The sequence below is a fragment of the Grammomys surdaster genome, unplaced genomic scaffold, assembly GCF_004785775.1.
Source record: "Grammomys surdaster isolate TR1022 unplaced genomic scaffold, NIH_TR_1.0 126278, whole genome shotgun sequence".
Lineage (NCBI taxonomy): Eukaryota > Metazoa > Chordata > Mammalia > Rodentia > Muridae > Grammomys > Grammomys surdaster.
This window is the reverse complement of record NW_021621078.1, coordinates 8,383,417-8,403,903: the sequence shown is the minus strand read 5'-3', so window position 1 is coordinate 8,403,903 and position 20,487 is coordinate 8,383,417. Positions and strand designations below refer to the sequence as shown.

The following is a 20,487-nucleotide window of genomic DNA, read 5'->3' as shown; positions in this document are numbered from 1 at the left end:
CCAGGGCAGCACTGTTAGTCAGTGGTGAGCGTGGGCCTGGGGATAGTTACTGAAGAATGACAATGATCTAGATCTTCTTCTGAACACCTTCCCGCACCTGGGACAACAGAGTCCTGGGATTTTACTGGAGCTTGGCTCTCACCAAGCACACAGTAGGTGCACAACAAATGTGTAAATTAATTGGTTTTGCAGCAGTTCTCAACCTGTGGGTTGAGATATTAGATATCCTGTATATCAGATTGCTATGATTTATAACAGCAAAATCACACTTATAAAGTAGAAATGGAAATCATTTTATGGCTGGAGATCACCACATGAGGAACTGTATTAAAGGGTCACGGCAGTAGGAAGGTTGAAAAGCACTGGTTTAGAGCAAAGAGAGAGACTGGAAAAAAGCTCGTGAGAAATATGGGGTGGGGGTGGGAGTGCATGATTCTTCTGATGTGCCCAGGACATGTCATCTGAGTCATCCCACCAGTCCCAGCCACCCTTAAAAGACCCCCAGCCTTCCCTCACCAGAGAGCCATGGCAGAGGGAGTCTGGGGGTGCTTAGCCTCCCCACCAGCTGGGAGCGTCACTTCAGGTTAACCTGCAGGAAAGGAGAACATCTGCAGATTGCACGTTCCTTTCTTTTCCATGTTCTGGTTAACGATTACCTCAATGAGTACTTCAGCCCAGCTCCTAATTATACACATACAACACACGGAGGCTTTGACGCTAGACAGCGCTCCCCTGCATAAGCCACACGTCAAATAACACGACTGCCTTCCCTGTTTTGGCGGCTGGGGTTGATAAATGGGGTGCTAGGGCAAATGAAGACTCTAACTAGGTTTATGGGAGGAACAGTAGACTGTCCATTCCAGGCCCAGAGGTTCCTGCTTGGGGAAAATCATTTGACTGAAAATGCATTCACAGTGCAGAGTCCCATAATATCCACCCCACCCCTGACACCCCAAACACTGGGCTGGCATAACAGAGTGCTACCCAAAACATTTGCATTCAAGTCCACCCCCACCCCACACACACAGTAAACACTCATCGCAAACACACTCCCAGTCCCTCTAAGGGTGATGGGCCCCAAAGACAAGGAAAAAGAGATCAGCAGCACATGCCTGCTTGTCACAAACAGTTCTCATCCGCCACTGGTTCCAGTTTGCCTCCCCAGTTGACCCAGGCTCAGGATCACAGACAACAGAGGAAGGTCTTGGAGCAAGGGAACATCAAGGAACCTTATCCTTTTGCTCATAACCCAACACCTCGCTAGCCAAAGCGATGGAAGTATCCAGCACATGTGCCAGAAATGGCGAGAAGCCCTGATCTCAAGGGTGCAAGCCACCTTGCACATCTGGGACTCAAAGCTTTTGAGCAAGGCCAGACTGCAACAGTGGACCAGCCAGCAAAGCAAGTGAGGCCTATCAGATGTCCTTGCCCTGACTGAGGAAGCTGTGTTGGCTCAGGTAAGGTCTAAGAGAGCGGAACGGTGAGTCTGGAAGTGGGCAGTGGGTCTACCCAGCCAACATAGTGTGCAGCTGAGGCGCTGAGGACCTGTTCCCTAGCCACAAGCTAATTTGTCATTGATGGTATTGGCTACAAGGGGGAGTGGCTAGTGAGTCCCAGGGGAGAAACAGCCTACAGGCAGAGGTCAAAGAAGTTCCAGATCACAGTGGATTGCCCAGAACCCAGCATGTAGATCCATCCAAGAGTTCCAGCTTCACTCAATCCTACCTGCATTCCCAGGGCCTTTCAGCTCCCTAAGGAACAGGTGCCCTGGGCCTAAAGCACAGACCCAACTTCATTCATTGTTTTTGTTTGTTCTTTTGTTGTTGTTTTTTTTTTTTCTTTTTAAACAGTATCACTCTGGAGCCCAGGCTGGCCTTGAACTTCCAGTCCTCCTGCCTCAGTCTTCCAAGTGCAGGGATTACAGGTATGTACCACCATCCTGGGCCATTTTCACTAAATCAAGAAGTCACTTTGACAAGTAGGTACCTAGTGATATCTAGATACCTAGTAGGTATCACTTTGACAAGTGGTACCTAGTGAGTAACTTTTTTGAGAGGGCCACCAGGAATATGAACACCATGGCTTGCCCTCGAAGGCCTAAAGGTAGGGATGTGTTTGTTAGGTAAGGGAGGGACACAGGTGAGCACAGCAGGGCAGAGCACAGCAGGCACACAGTGAAATCTACAGAGCACCATCTCCTGGAGCTGGCAGGCAGCACAAGTCATCCACCTCAAGAGCGCAGAGCACCTGGATGCAAAGGGAGCCCTCTATCTTCAGCGGCAGAGCAGGCACCAGGGCTTCACACTTGGGAACCACTCTTCCTTCTGGAGTGGGTGGAGTCTCAGGCCTGGCCCCCTCCTCCACACACTCCACACCTTCTGTGACAGACTCTTCCTGTCTCCTTTGGCCTATCCATCTAGCTTCCTCCCTCCCCTCCCCTGCCACCAGCCCATTCCATTGACTTGGCCTCTCTAACATAACGACCATTCACTCACTCTTGACACCTCCACTGACTGCCCAGGTCCAAGGCCCTGGATTCTAGTGACAGCTTCTCATGAAGTCTCCCTCCTCCCACATCTGCTGATCAATAATCCATTCTCCACACACGGCTGCCAGATGTAAATCACATCTCTCTGTTAATTAAACTCAAACCTCTGGGCAAGGAGATGGCTCAGCATGTAAATACTCTTGCAACCAAGCCTGACGACCTGAGTTCCATCCCTAAGCTCCATATGACAAGAGAGAACCAGTCCCAAAAGCTGTGCTCTGACGGCAACACACACACACACGCACACGCACACACACACACAAATACTAACCAAAACATAATCCTTAAAAAGAGAAACCCATGGGGCTGGAGAGATGGCTCAGTGATTAAGAGCACTGGCTGCTCTTCCAGAGGATCTAGGTTCAATTCCCAGCAACCACATGGTAGTTCACAACTGTCTGGAACTCCTGTTCCAGGGGATCCAACACCCTCATACTGACATGCATGCAGTCAAACCACCAATATACTTAAAATAAAAATAAATTATTTTTTAAAATATCCAAACCCACTCTCAGGATCCGTGTGTGTGTGTGTGTGTGTGTGTGTGTGTGTATGTGTGTGTATATGTGTATGTTAGTGTGTGTGTATGTGTGTGTATGTGTGTGTATATGTGTATGTGAGTGTGTGTGTATGTGTGTGTATGTGTGTGTTTGTGTATGTGAGTGTGTGTGTATGTGTGTGTGCATGTGTATATGTGTGTGTGCATGTGTGTGTATGTGTGTATGTTAGTGTGTGTGTATGTGTGTGTATGTGTATGTATGTGTTTGTGTATGTGAGTGTGTGTGTGTATGTGTGTGTATGTGTGTGTATGTGTGTGTGCATGTGTATATGTGTGTGCATGTGTGTATGTGTGTGTGCATGTGTATGTGAGTGTGTGTGTGTGTATGTGTGTATGTGCATGTGTGTATCTGTGTATGTGTGTGCATGTGTGTTACCTCTATGCCCTCCCCTACTCATGCCCCTGCAGCCACAATTCCTGTCTGCTCCCCAGGAGCAGGTGCTTACCTGTCCATGTACTTTGCATTTATTATCTCCAGGGCCCAGATGTACTCTGCCTGCCCTTCACAAAGCCCTTCCTTCTCTATGACGCACAGCTTACCTGTCCCCTTCCTGTAGACGCTTCGCAAGACCCAAGGAAACACATTTGTCTTTCCCATTTGTGCTGGTTAGATTTTGTCAACTTGACACAAACCTAGAGTCATTTTGGAAGAGGGAACCTCAGTTGAGAAAATGTCCCCCTCACCACCAGATTGCCCCGTGGGCAAGCCTATGGTACATTTCCTTGATTGATGACTGATGTGGTAGGGCCCAATTCACTGAGTGTGGTCCAGAGTAGGAGATAAGAAAGCAGGCTGAGAGAGCCATGAGAAGCAGGTCAGTAAGCAGTGCTCCTGCCTGGCCTCAGCTCCTGCCTCCAGGTTCCTACCCTGTGCAAGTCCTGCCCTGACTTCCTGCAGTGACATCTCTTACTGGAAGTGTGAGATGAGGTGAGTCCTTTCCTCCCCCAGGTTGCTTTTCGTCACAGTATTTTATCACAGCAATAGAAACCCTGATGTCCCACCCTTAAAGTCATCAATGCCAAAACACAATGCATGTCTCTCCCTCAGAGCACCCAAGCAGGTGCTTGGTTTCTCTGACCAATGCAGTCAGGTGCTGGGTTTCTGATCACAGTGTCTCTCTGTCCAGAAGTCAGGCACGTGAGGATAAGAACTGTACCTGCTGTCTCCTGCTGTGTGTGTCTCCAGGCCCGAGGCAGAATTCACCCGTGAGAAATATTCAATAACACTATAAGTGAGTGTGGGGATCCTCCTAACACCCTGTGGTGTGTGAGGAGCTGAAACCTCACTAGAGGCATGCATGGAAGACCCACGGGGTTGGGGGGGACAGCTTCCCAGCTGTGTTTGGAGAGGGGCTGTGGGTGGAGAGAGGATTCTGAGCTATGGGTGAGAGGCTTGCACATGCAAGAAAAAAAAATCACCCGACTTGCTCTTGAGCTCCAGTGCTGGATCCACGTGATGCCTTCCTGTCAGGAAGGACACGACGGACTAGATGCTTCTAGGATGCCTGAAAAGGCTGTGTGAACCTATGGAAGAGGAGGTGGCCTACTTTCCCACTGCACATAGGAGTGTCTGCTCACTCCCTTGCTCCTCTATCAGGACGCAGCATTGAGGAGCCCTTGAACTACCTCAGAAAGAAACGAGGCTTCAGGGAAGCCAGCCATATCACACCTGGAATCCCACCTTCAAACTCAGATTCAACCAACTTAGTGAGGAGTCTCCGTTTACAGATGGTCCCATGGAAAGAGTCACAGATGCCCTTTGTGTGACCTAGAGAAGGGCTGTTCTCTGAAAGTAGCCTTTCCTCTCAAAAGGACACTACCTGTGACAGGACTAGGCCTTGCTAGATTTTCTTCCTCGGGATACCCTCTAAAGGACAGGTCTGCACCAGCCAGCCCAGGCCTCCCAGGAATCTGCTCAGAATGATCCAAGGTAGTGACCAGCCCCCCCCCACCCTGACCCTCACAACAGCTGACAGACAATTCCCAGAAGAGACCATCTGGGTCTCAGGGCAGAGCCCCGCCCACAAGGAGTGGGGAGAATTAGAGATTACCAGTGGGCTGGAAGGCCCCGCTGGAGTGTTTGCCAGGACACAATATTGAATTTTAAACATGTGTGCCTGTTCTCTCTCCCCACTGGAGCCTCCCGTAGCCAGGCAACGCTATCTGACCTGGGGGAGGAGGAGGGGGAGTTTCCATACCAGGCAGGTCACCTGGGGTTATCTAAGCACAATGAGTCGCCTCCCGGCCTCAGCCTAATGACCCCGGGCCCACACACAGATGCCCACTCCACTAACAAAGAGATGACAGGGGTCTTGGAAGCAAATTTGTGCTGTGGTTTAGAACAAGGCAGAAATCAGATTTATAGGGGATTAGGTGTCATTATCTACCTCTGAGCAGATTCCACTGCCAGATTGTGAGACAGCAGTCTGGATGTGCAGCAAGAAAAATTTAAGCTAGATCAGAGGAGGATGGCGATGTGTGACTGGAGGCAAGCAATGGCACTTTAAAGAAAAGGGTAGATAAAGGCTGGGGATGGTGGTATTATATGCCTATAATCCCAGCATTCAGGCAGGACCATGAGTTCCAGGCCAGCTTGGGCAATAAGTAAAATCCAGGTCAGCCTCCAAAACATGGCAAGACTTTGTCTCAAAAAAAAAAATGAGAAAGGGGTGCAGCTCTTTTTAGTGAGGGCTCGGCTAGCATACCTCAAGCCCTGGGTTCACTATCCAGGAGCTCTAGTGGCACATAAAGCCAGACATGACGGTGCACATCTGTAGCCCCAGCACGTAAGAGGCAAGTTTGAGACCAGGCTAGGCTACATGAGACTGTCTCCAAAAAAAATGTTCATTCAGAGTGAATGACTTTAATCCCAGCACTTAGGAGACAGAGATTTGTAGATCTATACGTTCAAGTCCAGCCTGAGCTACATGTTGAGTTCCAGGCTAGCCAGTACTACATAGTGAAAGCCTGTTTAAAAAAAAAAATCTAAACAAATGAAAAAATTTGACAAGCTTCTGTTATAACTGAGAAAATAAAGCATTCTCACTCATTCTCTCTCTCTCTCTCTCTCTCTCTCTCTCTCTCTCTCTCTCTCTCTCTCTCTCCCCCTCTCTCCCTTCATGTAGGATCTGCAAGTTTGCTAACTGAACATTACAAAGCAATCAAGAGAATGAAAAGTAGCTCAGTGGTTAAGAGCGCTTTATGCTTTTGCAGAGGACTTGGGTTCAATTCCCAGCACCCACATGATGGCTCACAACCATCTGTAACTCAGGTTTCAGGGAATCCATCCAGTGCCCTATTCTGACTTCTTCGGGCATGAGAAATGTACATGGACCCAGGTGCAGGCAAAACACTCATACATGTAAATTAAAATCAATAAATCTTCAAAAACTATTTTTAAACTGAGGTCATGTCTCAACTCTAATGTGATAACAGGGTATGAAGCTTTCTTTCCTCTTTAGAAAAACATAGAGAGGAACATTCAACAAATCTCCAACCCCAAGGTATATGATCAAGATAAGGGCATGTGAGAACTCACCAGTGACAGGTTCACAAAACAATGAAACCCGAATGGAGGAGCCTCAGTCACAAGACCATGAAATCTTTCAGAGATGTAAGCTGGTGTGGTTCCCTGTCTTACACATGAAGAGGCAAGGATTGAACAAGGCCTGGCCCCGCCTCTGAACCATAAGGACGACCCATCTGCTCCACAGAGATGCCCTCATCCTTAGCCCCAGAACTACAGATGTATAAGCTTACCCAGCCATGAGTGTTGCTGTTATAGATAGAATACAGGCTGCCCTGATATGGAACAAGCAGCAGCATGACCCAGGTGGGCACAGCGTCATCATCAGGAGAGGAAACCCACACGGTAGTAGCATGAGAAGAAGGAATTGGCTCAGAGTCATTGGCTCTGGAGACAAAGCATGGGACCAGACACCTAGCATATAGGTGGCCTACCTGAAACTGAATGGGGCTAGGAAATGGGTCCTCCCAAAACCACCACATTCTGGAACTGTCTCTATTAACCATTCACTGCTCCTCAAAACTGAAATGCTAGGCCAGACAGGGTGGCACACACCTGTGATTTCAGCACTCAGAGGTGGAGGTAGAAGGGTCAGGAGTTCAAGGTCACCCTCAATTACATAGCAAGTTTGAGGCCAATCTGAGTCTATCCTTAGTTGTCAACTTGACTACATCTAGAATTAACTAAAACTCAAACTGGGTATTCCTGTGAGGGATTTTTTTCTTAATTAAATCATTTGAAGCGGGAAGACAAACTTTTAATCAAGGTCTTCAGAGATGAAAAGATCCACCTTTAACCCAGGTCTTTTGGTATGGGAAGATCCACCTTTAATCTGGGCCACACTGCCTGCTGGTTGCCTAGATAAAGTACATGGAAGAAGGAAGCTGGCTTTCTTTGCCTGCTTGCCCCCAACCTCACTGACAACAAGTCCACTCCTTCACCGGCATTGCAGCCTACTTCTTAAGGACTCTGCATGTATAGAAGACCACCTGAGATATCCAGCCTTGTGGACTAAACAACTGCTGGATTCTTAGATCTTCTATTGGTAGGCAGCCATTGTTGGACTAGCTAGACCAGAACCTGTAAGCCATCCTTATAAATTGTCTTAATGGATGGATGGATGGATGGATGGACGGACAGACGGACAGACGGACAAACAGACAGACATAAACAGATAGACAGGCAGGCAGAAAGACAGGAAGGTGGGTAGATTGATTCATTATGTAAGTTCTGTTCCTCTAGAGAACCCTAATACACTGGGCTATGTGAGACAGTCTTTACAAAAGCCTGCTACAATGCCTGATGACTTGAATTCATTCCCTAAGACCCACATAGAAGAAGGAGAAAATTGAATTCTGAAAGCTGTCCTCTGACTTCCTCATGCACACTGTGGCATGTGTACACCCACACACATGTGTACAGATATACATGCTCACACATGAATTATTAAATAAATAAGTAAATAAACAAGAAGAAAGGTTAAAGTGAACATCTGAACTGCTGCACGGAAGCCTGGCTGCCTGGCTGCCTGGTCCCTACCTCTACCACCATCACTACACTCAGGTGCCTGTGAGCGTCCCTGTGACAGGTCCCTAACTGCCCTAAGCACTACAGAAGGACCTTCCAGCTTCTAAAAAACAAATGGGTGCTCCTGACCTGCTTTCTGCTTTGCTAAATGGATATTTGAGGAGCGTTGAAAGTCAGTTAGCATGAAATCCTCTCTCCCCCCCCCCAGATATCCTTGAATCAATCCCTTCTTAGAAAGTAGGAGTGGGGAGGGGGTCACTGTCTAGGGGCTTCCTAAATTTATTATTTTTTTTAGCTTATCCAGGCCCCTCTTCCCTCAACAGCCAGTCCTAGATCACCAAGGCCATGAGCTATCTTATGTTGATTTCAAAGGGCCATCTCTATGGTTCTACCCTTCCTACGGATCACATCTTCCCAATTCAATCAGAAGTCACTAAGCCTTGGGCCCTCCCTAAATCCACCCCAGCTTCTGTCTCCTGTCCCCCATAGCCCAGATCTGTTGACCATGCAAAAAAAACCCCAAAGGAGACTCCAGAGCGCCACCTGGATACCATCAGTGGGACAAGGCCTTGAGTGCGTCTGACCTGGCTCTCATCCTGATCCTCTGAGACAAGATGAGTTTTCTAGTTACTTCAGAGGCCAGACCATCACCAGGACCAGACCCTGAGAAGAAAGGGCTCAAGAAATACAACAGGTCCTGCTACAAAGGACTGCAGGGTGCATCCCTCTTAAGAGTGCTGTAAGCTCCATCAGGCTGCCAAAGCCTGTCAGAGCACAAATCCAGTCTAGCCCTGAAGCTCATGTTCCTTGATGATGCTGGCCAGACTCACCTCAACTCTCTTCTCCCTACCCTCCTGATGACTGCCACCAGCCTCCGTCCTTCCATTTTCCTTCCCTCCTTCTACCTACTTTCTTCTTCTTCCCCTTCCCCTTTCCTTTCTCATGCATCCCTCCTGTACAACAAATGATGCTACCCAGCCATCCACTCACTAACCATTGTAGAGTCAGCCAGCCATTGTATTAACATCTGACATTTCAGAAACTTCTAGACACGCCCCCTCCATGCCAAATCAAATTAGCTCAGCCCATGCTACCCTCTCACAGACACAATTCGATCCTGAGATAGGTTCAGCATGGCTACCACATGTGATGGAGTTCCAAGCTCTGGAAGGTTTCGTCCACGCAGCTGCAAAAACAAATGCACTACCCACAGCCATTCCCCTCAAAAGGAGAACACTCTTCAAGGGGTCAAGTTCACAGGCAGTACTGTCTTCCCTCCAAAACCCACCTGATTCTCACATTCCAAAGCAGGCAGCCAGTCACAACGCAGAGGAGCACTATCGTTCAGTATTAATCTTTTACATGTTCCAAGGCTTGCCTCATTGCCAGCTTGTTGGTTTTGAGACAAGGTCACTGTAGCTCAGGTTGACCTCAAACTCACTATATGGCCAAGGGTAGCCTGGAACTCAGATCCTCATGCCTCTACCTCCCATGATCTGGGATTGCAGGTGTGCACCACCATCCCTGGCTTGGTTCTTTTTTTACAATGATCTTTCTCAAAATCTTTAAAGAACCCATGAAAAACACTGTCTCTTCTAGAGAGGAACTCTCTCTCTCTCCACTCCAGCAATTCCTTCTGAGCCACTTGGGTTTTTGCCTCATTGGATAAATGCAAGGAAAATTGAATTAGGCTCTTTTTATTATTACAAAGGAGCATAAACAGAGTGATCTCATTTATGCATGGCTCTCTATCTGTCTGTATGATGCCAAGCTTTCTGGATGCTTAGCAAGTGGTAATACTGGGTATTTCTGGATAACAGGATCATTAAGGCATTATTAACAATGTACTTCTTTGTACTTAATGTTGCTTAAACATTTCACAATAAGCATACATTCGTTAAAAGTAGTTGCATGGAGCTGGGTTTTGTTGTTACTGTTTACTTGCAAGAAAGACAAGTCTTAATAGAAATCCTCTAGAAGAATACTGGGCTTTTCACACACATCCACATTCTAATATGGATCAATCAAGAGGTTTCATCTATCACTTATAGGTGAGTATTTATTGAGCATCTACTGTGGACTCCGTGCATACTGGGTTCTATGGCAGCAGTAGAAACGGATAGCGCCATCCCTGCCTGTGTGAGCTTTGGCTGTAAAAGGCCAGGTCTTCCCAACCTTGTCACACTCCTCCCCTTTGCAGACAAATACAACCACATCTAACAACTACACAAGTGGATTAAGTGTTGACCAGGCTATGGGCCTCATCACGTTCCCACCAGGAGCTCTCAGGGTAGAACAGTCCAGACCCTATATCAGGTCAAATGCTACCCCTACCCAAAAGACAGGTGCACATCAGAAGTCTGTGGATGGGACCATGTGACAGGATGGTGGCCCATGGGATGCACACTAACAGATCCCATGGTGTGAATGTGCATCCCTTCAAATCTACGTGTTAGAATTTAAGGCCCAAGAGAATGGCATCAGGAGGTGAAGCCTCTGGGAGATGACTGGCTCGTGAGGGTTTTGACCCCACAAAAGAAATCAGTGTCTTATAAAAGGACTGGATGGAACTATACTAACAAATGGAGTCATATGCAAAAGGGCCACATGTGGGGGGACACAACAGCAAGGTGCCATCTTGGAAGCAGAAACAAGCCTCTCCAGATGCCAAAGCCACCAGCCACTTGATTTGGGGTTTCCCATCCTCCAGCATGGTGGGAAACAAATGTCTGGTGTTTGTAACTCACCCAGTCTAAGGCGCAGGAACACAACAGAACTGAAACAGCTCTCAAGATGCAATCACCATCCTGGACTAACTACCCAGAGGGCTCATCGGATGACAAGTGTCCAGACACATAAAGTAGAGACACCCAGGGAGACAAGCAGCCACAGAATCACAGAGGCGGAAGAAGGCAAGCAGTAATATCTAGAGCTACCAGGAGCCGGAAGAACAAGCAAGGTCTCCCTCACAGACTTTGGTGGGAGCAAGGTCCTGCTGACACCCTGATTTCAGACTTCTGGCCTGAAGAGCCGTGGGAGAATACATTGCTGTTATTTTAAGCCGCCCACTAAGTTTGTGGTAATGGTTACAGAGGCTCTAGAGACAGACACCCCAACACTCAAAACTCCAGCTCTACACTCAGCCAGGAGCGGGGAGTCTGTAGGAGGTCAGGGCCAGAATGGCGGGAGACTACAGGTAGGAGACACTATGATCTATTGGGGCTTAGAAGGAAACACAAGCTATTAGGACTTGGAACTGCACCAGTGGCAATGCTTCAAGAAGAAAAGAAATCACCACCCACTGGTTCCCAAAGCCCCAGATACTAAGCTTGAGGAAGTGGTCAATGACACTTGGGCAAGGGCTAGGAGTAGGCTAGGGACAGAATCTGGCAGGCCCAGCTGCCAAGTGGTCTCAGGGCAGTGTATGGCAGTTAAAAGAGAAACATGGGTTTGTAATTAAAGCCACCCAACAGGTGTTTGGTTCACTGACCACAATGGCAACTGCTAATCTCTAAAGAAACTGAAATATACCACCTGTATGGTGTCCAGACCTTCACAAAACCCTTGCCAGCCCATGTCCTCCTTAAGCCACACAGTGATCCAATGGACCTGTCACAGCTGAGGTTCTCAGAGCCTTACTGACCTGCACTTAGTGGCATTGTTGATTATTAAACTCTAGGATCAAAGGGAAGCAGCATGACTCAGCAGATAAAGGTGCTTGCTATTAAGCCTGTTAACCTGAGTTCAGTTCCTGGGACCCATATGATGGTGGGAGCAAGCAAACTCCCATAGGTTGTCCTCCAATCCTTACACAGACACACAGACACACACAAAGAGAGATTGACAGACACACAGACACACAGAGGCAGAGACACAGGAAACGAGACGAAGAGAGAGAAATTTTGAAAACCAAAATCTAAGTTTAGGACCAAGACTCTGTGCCAGACCCAGCTAGACCCAGCACTTACTAGGAGAGGTCATAGGACCAAGCACTAAGTTCTGAGGCAGGGCGAATGGTCAGGCCTCCAAAGGCACATGTCATAACTAGGATACACAGCCCAGAGAGCATCCTCAGGGATATACCTTGAATATTAAGTATTCCATCAAGGTCTTCAGAATGAGTAAGGCAGGCCAGACTGGGCCTTGACTCACCTTCTCCGAGCACCCAATACCCAGACAACAGATAGCTCAGGCTGAGTTCTGCACCTCACACTGCTTCCCAGAACTTTGATGCCCTACCCTGAGCTTTTCAATGTTCCCCACAATGTCAGCATCTGTCCAGAAACACAGGCTTGTTTCAACACCAGTTGCAGAAAAAGGAACTGGCCTTGGGAAATTCTTGGTGGGCACCCACAGATCAGAAAGTGTTCCAAGGCCAATCTCAGAGCTCCCCGTTAGTCCCAAAGAATCCAAGGCTCTGTACGATCCCCTTCTGAAAGCCTCTAAGACCGCCTTGTAGGCCCTTCCTGTCCCCATAGAAACTACCTGGAGTGTAACTCCTGCTTATGTCGGAGTAGACTTCTGAGAATTCAATGCTCCAGTCAGAAGTTTCCAGAACACCACTCCTCCACATCTGCTTGATAGGCTAAGATTTCTTACTTTTATCCTATTCGAAGCATCCCAGGGATATCTGAACCCACAATTTATGTCTGAGACAGAAGCTCCCAAAGTACTGGCTCCTCTGCTGCAGATGCCTGCCAAGGCAGAGGACAGAGAGTCCTCAGAAGAAACACTGTAGCAACAGTAGAAAGGAGGTTTGAATCCTTTCCTAACTCTAGCCCTAACTTTAACCTTAACTCTAACCTTAGCACTAAGCACAGCTATCTTAGAGACAAAGTATCCTCTTGCAGAAAGTTTCTTTCTTTCTTTTTTTTTCTTTTTTTTTTTTTTTGAGGAACAATACTGACACTGAAGTAACACAAGCCACATATGTATACATGTATGTTCTGAATGAAAATGTCAACTAATTTCAACTAATGACAAGCTCCTGACAAGCATCCACCACATGGGAACTCTTCCTGTCCCTACTCTACAATGAGGAAGGTAAGGCTCAGAATATTCCCACAGCTAAGAAGCCCCTTCATCCCTGGCAGACTGGCTCCACAAACTGTGACGGTTACTACTTCATAGGTCTTACTAGTTTGAAGAAGCCCCTTAGGGACCAGGTCATGATTATATTGGTATCTACACCAGTAGGGGACCATGGGGCCAGTGTGAAGGTTCAGAAAGGGGTCTGGGCTGCAGAATCAAAGGAGAGGGGAAAGAGGTCCCCAGAGAGACAATTCAGGGAGCCTCACTGTTCTGACCCACCCACTCAGAGGAGAAAGGGTACAAGGTCCTGGAAACGTGGAAACCTCAGAAAAAGTTGGTGACTGTCTCTGTACTAGTGGGTTTTTTGGTTTTGGTTTTGGTTTTGGATTTGGTTTGGTTTTTATCAGCTTGACACTGCAGTCATTCAGAAAGAGAACCGCAATTGAGAAAATGTCCCCACCGGACTGCTTATTGATAGCTGATGAGAGAAGGCCCAGCTCACTGTAGCTTGTGCCCTTGGCTAGTGGTCTTGGGTGCTAGAAGGAAGCAGGCTGAGCAAGCCATGAGGAACAAGCTGGTAAACAGCACCCTCCATGGCCTCTGCATCAGCTCCTGCCTCCAGTCCCTGTACTCTTTGAGGGTCTGCCCTGACTCCCCTCAGTGAGAGACTGTGATGTAGAAGTGTAAGGTGAAGCAAATCCTTTCCTCCCCAAGCTGATTTTGGACCCTAGACAGTTTTCATTGATGCTTTCTACAAAGCAGGGCTCCTCTAGAGGGCCACCTGCCAGAAGACCAAGTGTCCAGAGGTAATGGAAACAGTCAAAGCTTACACAAGCTAGGTCTGGGTTCTCTAAAGAGAAGTGGTGATGATCTGTTTCTCAGGGACAAGAACATCATTGTCATTGTCCTGGATCACCATCATAGGAGCCCATGACAGAGTACCTGCGGTGTCATGGATTACATCGTGACTGCTCAAACTGCTCCTGCAGTGTGTTGCCCTCATCACGGAGGGGAAGAGGCAGGAGTGAGAGTCCCTATGCCCTTGCTGAGAAGGTCCTACCAGCCTGTGGGGTAGTGGCTAGGGTAGTGTAGGATAGTGGTTAGAACACCGGCTCTGGCACACACCACAGGCTTGCCACCAAGCAGCTGCAGGGCCTTCAGCAAACCTCCTGTGACTATTTCAGGCAGAGGAGCCAAAAGTGATTCCTGTCAAATGACAGCTCCAAATGACTACCAGGAGCTTTCCACAGAGCTTGGTGGGACAGGATTCTGGTCATGTGGAAGCTCTCAGGAAAGGACACTATGATCAATGCCTACTATATACACAGGGAAGAAGGTGGAGTCGTGTTTTCAGCTCCTCAGCTAGAGAGGTGCCACGACTGGCAGAGATGCTATACAGTGCATGGGAGGACATCTACGGCCAGCAGGTTTCATGGTTAAGACACCCAAGCAACGCAATGGGGAAAGAGCTCTTCTCCACAGATGATGGGACACTGCATGCCGATATGAGGATAAATGACCAGGGCCCTAACAGCAAACCACACACAAAGTAAGTAGACACAGATCTCCGTTAGGCTCAGCATCATCAGTCATTAGAAAAACGCAAATTAAACACAGTGAGCTGCCAAACATATACCTACTGAGGCGTCTATCATCAAAACGCTAAAAATTGACAATGGTCAATGTTGGTAAAAATACAGAACAGCCAGGACCTAATGGCACTGCTGGTGACATGCACAACAGTGCAAGCACTGACAGTCTGTCAGTCTCAAGTGACGTTTAAGATTCGGGGTGAAGGGTATAGCTCAGAGGTAGAACACTTGTCTAGCATGCACAAGCTCTGCAAGAAAAAATAATAACAAAATAAAGATTTTACCAGGCTAGCATGGTGGCACGTGCCTGTAACTTCAGCACTCAAGAGACGAAGGGAGGAAGATACTGGCAAGTTTAAGGCCAGACTAGTCTACAGAATGAGACTCAGGTCTCCTAAAAAGAAACAACAAAAAGTTCACTACTCTTTAATGGAGTGATTCTATTCCTCGATAATCCAAGACAGAGGAAGACACAAGTCCAAACAGATTATACTTCAGCAGTCACTGCTTCTGGCTATTAGTACAGCTCAAACCAAAAACAGCTCAGTTGTCCCTCAACCAGAACACAAGCAAACCAACTGTGGTGTCTTTATGTGACAGAAAATTGTTCAGTAATAAGGAGGGAGGGGTGGGTCTGGCACCAGGAACAAAGCAAAGAGGTGGACTGGCCATGAGATCCATGTTGAGGAGGCAGAGTGTGTATAGTAAGTACAAATATAGAGTGTGCAAATAGTAAGCCTGGGGGGGGGGTGAGCGAGCCTCAGCCCAAAGGGATGCAGAGAAGCTCCCCAGGTGCCTACTTTATTCACACATTCAAAGTTTGTACAGCTGCCTCAACTAACACTAAGAGAAAGTGGGAGGAGGGATTAGTGGCCCTGGGGGACAAAGCCCTGAGGAGCACATAGGAACAGACAGTCTGCAGCTCTCTCGGAGAACCTCCAGCCTCCACCACGTTCTCCTTTGGAGAACATATGACCCAGAGTGCCTCAGGGTTTCATGAGGGGGACTTGGAAAGCTAAACAAGGGTCACATCGACCAGCCTATTCAGGGCTCCAAGGACAACTCTGCCAGTTCAGGTCATAGCCATCCTGTGCCCTAGAGAAATCAGCATCTAGGAGATTCCTTGATGGAAGAGAATCTGAGAGTGGGGCCTAATTCCTCCCCCTCCTCAGTACAGGAAGGTCATGTCTACAGCCCCAGGGGGCAGCCCAACCTTGCTTCCTATGGCCTCTTCTGGCTGCCCCTTCTTTAGCACCTCCTCCCCACTAAGAAGCCACTTTTAATCTGTGAGCTTGTCACATGCTGAGCCATCTGGCTTCCTCTGCTAAGTTAAGGTCTCCTGTAGAGGCTCTTTGAGGGTCAAGGACCAGTGCTTCTGGGCGTTCCCAGGGGAATCCACACAAAGCCAGGTACACTGGGGAGTTTGCTAAACTGGTCCTTGTGAACATGGAAACCAAACTCATAAAGACTAAAACCCTGGCAGCAATCCAGTGCACACCCAGGCAGCCAGCCCCCAACCCCACTCCCATCCTACCCTGCCCATCCTCAGCTTGGGAACTGGGCTCCCATTTCAGCCCATCTGCTCAGCTTTTTCCCAGCTTCATATTGGGGGTAGGCAATCTCCTAGGAAAACAAGCTGCACAGAGGGAGAGGAGGACCAGACTATACCTATCTATAAAGGAAATGGATCTTCACTCCCTGACCCAAAGGAGCATTCTGCACCCGAGTCACACTACCAAGGGAACAGGTGAGCCCTTCTCTTGCCAGGCACCTGCTCAGGTGAAAGAAAAAAAAATGATTCAAGGGGTTGGAGAGATGGTTCAGACAGTAAAATACTTGCCATGTAAGCATGAAGACTTGAATTCAATCCCCAGAACACATTAAAAAGCCAGGCATGGGGCCAACAGATATGTCTCAGCAGGTAAAGGCACTTGCTACCAAACCTAATGACTTGAATTCAATGCCTGAGACACATGTGATGGAATGAGAGAATCAACTCCTACAAGTTACTCTCTGAACTCCACACTTACGATGTGGTACACGTACACACGTGCACACACACACACACAATTAAATAAACAAATTTAAGGCCAGATGCAGCAATGTGTACTATTAACCTTAACTCTAGAGAGACAAAGACAGACTCCTGGCTGGATCTGATACCCCAGGGCTTGCTGGACAGCCAGACTGGCTCACTTGGCATGGTCTCAGCCAGTGAGAGACCGTGTCTCAAAAAATAACATGGAAATAAGAAGGGACTTGAAAAGGGGCTCAGTGGGCATTCAAGGGTGAGGACAAGAAAGGGTAATGGAGTGTGATTATCAAATAGTGTGTGTGTGTGTGTATGTGTGTGTGTGTGTGTGTGTGTGTGTGTGTGTGTGAAATCATCAAAGCATAAAAAGTTCAAAATAAAAATATGATTGTCTGATATGACCCTGGAAATAGAAACAAAAACAGGGAGGCAAGGAGAGATCTCCTAGATATAAAACAGGGTGGGGAGTGGGGAGCAAGCTGGAGAGATGGCTCAGTGGTTTAGAGCACTGACCATCCTTCCAAAAGTCCTGAGTTCAATTCCTAGTACCTACATGGCTACTCACAACCATCTATAACTCCAGTTCCAAGTGAGTAGGGCACCCTCTTCTGCCCTCCACAAGCATTGCACACACAGAGTGCACATATATACATTCAGGAGAAACACCTATACACATTTAACAAAAGTAAATAAATCTTAAAGGGGGGGGAACGGGGATTCAGACAAGGACCCAGAGCACACTCCTTCAACCAGAAGGTCTCAAGCTGTCCACAACAACTCAACCACCCTAAGCTGGAGGTCAAGGATCCCAAAGACCAAGAAAGGGGTTACTCCAGGAGCTCTGCGTCAGGCAGGATGAACAAACCCACAAGGAGCAGCAGCGCTGAGCATGCCATGGGGCTCTGCTGTCTGTGCTGAACAAGTCAGGGTGCTGTGCGCACTGTGGTTTCAAATCCCTGGAAAGCTACCTTCATACAATGGTGACATTTCCTAGCTGTAGAGTCAAACCCTAGCCACAAAACAAACCATGGCAGACACAGAGAGACAAGATATAGAGCCCATACCAGCAGCACACAAGATCTCCACCTAGAAGGGCAAGGCCAGATCCCTTAGTTCATAGGCTGAGGACTTCCTGAGCTGAGTTCAAAGTGTTGGGTTTTGTTTTGTTTTGTTTTGTTTTGTTTTGTTTTGTTTTAAAAAAAAAAAAGACAGAGTCTGGATCTAGAGATGCTTTCTGATCGTGAGTCACAGAGTTCACCAAGGATGGTTGACAGTCTGCCTGAGGCTCCTACACCCTCCCCCCTCCTTTCATTGGTCTCACAGGGGACTGTCAACATCCTCTGACTCTCAGTGTCTCCATTCCTCAGGGCTGCCATCTGCTGTCACCTCATCTCCCCTGAACGGGTCTTAGTCATATCCCAGCAAACACCAGGCCACTCTGCCCCGTGCTCCTCTGCACAGTCCACACCATGCTTGGCCTCTCCCAGCAGCTGGCCCAGCTGTTCATCCCTCACCTTGAAGTTACTGCTCTTTCCCTCTGTGTCTATGCCCAGCTTCTTCCAGAGTACCATCCTAAGGACCTGTCTTCTTCCCACTCCCTCTTCTCCCTAGACAGCCTTAGGCCTGAAAACATCACATGAACAATCTGACTCTTCTCTCTGCTGGGCTACCCCAACTCAGAAAATGCTTGCACCAAGTTAAGTTGCTCCAGACCTTGAGACAATTCTTGCCTCCTCTCTTCAAATCACCTTGTCTCATCAACCTTCCCCTGAGAACACTGACTGAGCTCTATTTCCAAACAAGCCTGCTGGTGCCCTGCACAAGATCACATGCTTTTCCCTGGGACCCTGACAGTGGCATCTGGTCCATCTGCTGATTCCCACTCTGTTCTAGTCCAAACATCCTTCTCACAGTCATTAGGGTAAATGCTCACAGTCCCCATCACAGCCAGGGTTGGAGGACACCTGTGAACTCAGTACTCAGAAAGCCTAAGCAGAAAGATCAAGAGTCTGAGTTACATGGTAAGACCTTGTCTAAAACAAAATAAAAACAATCAAATCAGAACCTTTCCAGTGCCCTTAACTGGGAAGATTTTAAATCTTTAGCAAGTCATCTGTTTGATCTAGAGCCCGTCTTCAGGCTGAAACTCTCCCACCCTAACTCAGGATGGTTCAGTGCTTCTGGTCTTTTCCAGTTCCTCTCCTTCCATCTCTGGGATCTCTAAGCTGCTCTGTGCCTCTGGTCACCAGAGATACTGGTAAGATCCAGATCCCACAGGGCAGTCTGAAGCAGGGCATGAGACTGCGTTCCTGAGACGCTCAGACTCTGAGAGTGTGGCTGGTCCCTTCACCTCACTCTGAAGAGCAAGGGTCTTGAATGCCACCCTGACTCTACCTTAGTGCAAGTCCTCCTCAACTCTCAGAGCTCAGCTGAATCAGTGTTTTCTCACAGAAGCCCCGTCAGCCCTCTCCAAGATCTCTCCAAGTCCCCATGACTTTATTCTTCCTAATTGATACAGAGCTTCCCCTGAGAATATTCACCTTCCCTAACTGTCCCTCGTTCTTGCGGCTCCCTTTTCAACTTCTGGCTCAATGAGTGAACAATGAACCCCAAGGAAAAAGAGACCTCAGTACTCAGTCCACTCCTGGGTCACTAAGCAAGTGTCCAGCACTGGGCCTGTCGGCTCAGCAGTCCCTGTCGTGGGTCCTGTCTACTCTGAGTCTGTTTACCCTCCTTAAAGCAGTGCTTCAGTTTTCCTCCCCGGGCCACCTCAGTCCTTCTCTGTTTCCCTGGTGTAGGTCATGAGACCCAGACCTGTCCAATCACAGCACTCCATTTTCTCCGGCCAATGAGCTTCCTCCCTGGGACTCTGTAAGAACTACTGACCAAAAAAGCTATTCTTTTTCCACGAGAGCTACTTATTCCATAGGAGCTGCCATCACCATCCTGCCGTCACCATCCTGCCATCACCATCCTGCCGTCACCAAAGCAGGGCTTCATGGAGAATAAAAACATCAAAGAAGAAAGCGGGAGAGAGGTCGACTCCCCTCCCCCCCCATAAAGCCATGCCTGGGAAAGTTCCTAGGCTCAAGTGAGTAGTGTTTCTGTCACTCAGAGTCCTGTCTAACGTAATATTCAAATAAACACTGAGTGTTGAATGAATTAAATAGTCATGCGAGTGAAGCCTGCCAAGAGAACTCTCTGACTCTTCCTAGGCTTCCTCATTCTCTCAGAAACTCTTGCTGTTCGTGAGCAGAGACAATCTTCCCACGACCAACTGAAGTTCTAGGGAGGCTGAAATTCAGCCTGGCCACATCCTCTTCAGGACTACTCTACGCCAACAAACCACTCTAGCGGCTGGGTCACATACTATCCCGGGCTAGGCTGACAAAAGTGGCCTGGCTTTGGATGCCCAGGTATCCCCACCAAAAAAAAAAATAAGAGTTGTATTACCATCTTGTACCCTGGCCCACACGCTGCCCATCTCTGAACGCCAGTTAGGGCTCTGCTGCCATCGTGGCTCAGAGTGAGATTGACGGTTGCCAAGCGATGATGCTTATCTGCTGCCTTTGGGATGCCATGGGAAAGGGGAGCCACACAGAGCAGCAGGGAAGAGAAGCCAAATTGTTTCTTGTGAGTCATCTCAGAACAGAGCCTCAGGCAGGACTGATG

At 48.1% G+C, this 20,487-nt stretch overlaps 1 protein-coding gene across 3 annotated transcripts in view; it reads right to left on the bottom strand.

Moving 5' to 3' along the window:
* The window catches only part of Rap1gap2 (RAP1 GTPase activating protein 2), a 183,708-nt gene that overhangs the window by 80,156 nt on the left and 83,065 nt on the right, over positions 1-20,487 (bottom strand). The window lies entirely within an intron of this gene.